This window comes from Petromyzon marinus, chromosome 39 (assembly GCF_048934315.1).
Source record: "Petromyzon marinus isolate PM22_M1 ecotype Great Lakes invasive population chromosome 39, UKy_Petmar_22M1.pri1.0, whole genome shotgun sequence".
NCBI lineage: Eukaryota > Metazoa > Chordata > Hyperoartia > Petromyzontiformes > Petromyzontidae > Petromyzon > Petromyzon marinus.
Window position 1 is genome coordinate 11,452,507 of NC_133705.1, and position 2,633 is coordinate 11,455,139.

The 2,633-nt window shown below is 51.5% G+C and overlaps 1 pseudogene; it reads left to right on the forward strand.

Moving 5' to 3' along the window:
• The first annotated feature begins 496 nt into the window (after nucleotides 1-496).
• Nucleotides 497-1,919, forward strand: LOC142930433 (ubiquitin-like protein 5; annotated as a pseudogene).
• Nucleotides 1,920-2,633: the final 714 nt, after the last annotated feature.

The window sequence follows — 2,633 nt, forward strand, 5'->3', positions numbered from 1 at the left end:
GGGGCGGGGTAGGGGAACAGGGAGGGAGAGGGGCGGTAGAGGGGGATGAGCCGCGTGAACAACTCCAGACAGCTCAGCGTTGTGTGACTTGGTGTGAGTGACAATAGCAGACGGAGAGAGATAGTAACCCACGCCGTGCCGGCCTTCAAGGAGCAGTGGGCGCTGGAGGAGGCCGTGTGCTCGGTGGCAGATGACGGTAGAGAGCTCTGTGCATGCAGATTGTGAGCTACCCGTCGGAGGCCGTAGGACTGCGAGAAGGGCTGGGTGCTGATGCGGCACTTGTAGTAAAAAAAAATACATAGAAAGCAGGGGGAACATAAACATAGAGGATGGAGAGAGGGGGTACAGAGAGAGGGAAGGGGTAAGAAGGAGGAGAGCGGAGCGTGAAATCTTTTGTGAAATATTTCACCGAGCATCTTCTTGTTTCCTCTGATCGTAAAAAAGAGAGACGGAAAGGGAGAGAGAGGGAGAGAGAGAGAGCTCGTGAGGGGGAGAGTAAAACAGGAGAGAGAGAGAGAGGGGGGGAGAGTAAAACAGGAGAGGGAGAGAGAGGGGGAGAGTTAAACAGGAGAGAGAGATAATGAGAGAGAGGGATGGCGAGAGCGCTAAATACCTTTTTACGTGTCAATCTTCTTGTTTCCTCTGATCGTAAAAAAGAAAAAAGAGAGAGAGAGGAAGAGATGGAGAGAGAGGCAGGAGAGAGCCAGAATCTTAACACAAGAGGAGCGGTCACAATGTTGGATGTCACCTGCAACGATCGGCTGTGAAAGAAAGTGCGGGTGAAGTGCAATCCCAGCGACACAATCGGGGATTAGAAAAAATATATCTTATTGCAGCACAGACTGGAACAAAATGGGACAGGATTGTCCTGAAGAAATGGTACACCATATTTAAAGACCAGGTTACGCTGGAGGACTATGAGACCCACGACGGACAAAATCTGTAGCTGTACTACCAATGAAGCACATGCAGGAATGGCGTCAACAATTCCATAATTGGAATGTTCCGCAAGACATCGATGTACATCAGTCAGTTTTAATTAAATTATTTGCATGGGGAATTTGTAATGCATTCTTGATTATTTAACACTCATTACCATTGTATCTCCGTAATAGGAATGGCGTTTGTTACATTCATGTCATTATCAAGTTTATTTCTAAGAAAAATGCAAGTTGACTTGTCGAACAGAAAAAATAGAGAAGAACGTGATTATGTCAGAAACGAGCGGATGGACGTAGTAATGGCGATGATGACGCCTTGGCTTCTGCCGATGTTGCTGATGATCATTCTGCTGATGATGATGATAATGCTGCTCATGATGATGATAATGCTACTGATGATGATAATGCTGCTGCTGATGACGATCAGGATGTTGCTGATGATGATAATGCAGCTGATGATGATGCTGCTGCTGATGATAATGGTGCTGTTGATGATAATAATGATGCTTCATATGATGATAATGATGCTACTACAGCCGTTGCTGCTGATGGTGAGACTGCCTCTGTTGCCGATGAGGATTAATCTATAAGCTGCTGATGATGATGATGGGAACGCGCAGCCTGCAAACGTTCATGAAACACACCGCACAGAGAGACACAAAGACAAAGATCCCCCGTATAGGCTGTTGGGGCAAGTGATATTAGCGAATACCAATGGATAACACACGGCCGCCTTTGTCTCTCCCTAGCGCTGATGCTATGTGAACTGTACAACTGTAAACTATTTAATTTTACCAGGTAGACACGACTGAGCAGTGTAGCTCTGTTTTCAGAAGCGACCCTGGCTGTTACAAATTATAGCGCGACGAAGTGGCTTGTCGCGTGGGCATTTCTAGCAGTCAAACACTCCAAACGCGTGATGTTGAGTGTAAATGTGGAGGTGGAATCCGGAGGACATGGGGAGAGACACCGCAAACTCCAAATACACAGCAGGCGTCAGGGTCGGGATTGAACTCACGACCTCCTGTACACCAGGCGAGGTTGTTAACATCTCCTAGCCACCGTGGCGCCCATCTACCTAGCGGGGTGGGGGGGGGGGGGTGTGGAGGACGGTGGGGGGGGTGAAGCCCGGGATCAGCTCAGACATTCACCACTGACGGTAGCCGTGAGCGGTAGTGGTGTCGGGGGGGATGCAGGTCCCTGGGGTTGCGGGGGTTGGCGTCGGCATTAAGCGCCCGAGACCCGGAGTGGTGGAGGGTGGGTGGTGAATTGGAGTTCAGGGTGGTGGTGGTGGTGGTGAAGGGGGGGGGGAGTGAATGGGAGTTCAGGGTGGTGGTGGTGGTGGTGGTGGAGGGGGGGAGTGAATGGGAGTTCAGGGTGGTGGTGGAGTGAATGGGAGTTCAGGGTGGTGGTGGTGGAGTGAATGGGAGTTCAGGGTGGTGGTGGTGGAGTGAATGGGAGTTCAGGGTGGTGGTGGGGGAGTGAATGGGAGTTCAGGGTGGTGGTGGTGTTGGGGGAGTGAATGGGAGTTCAGGGTGGTGGTGGCGGAGTGAATGGGAGTTCAGGGTTGATGACGGCGACTCCTTCACCTCTCCCGCGCGAGGAGCGGCGGTGGCCGTGGTGCCATTGTGACTCCTCTCCGTGCCCCTCCCTCCCTTCCCTCCCCTTCCCTCGCTCTCCTCGCTCCGCTTC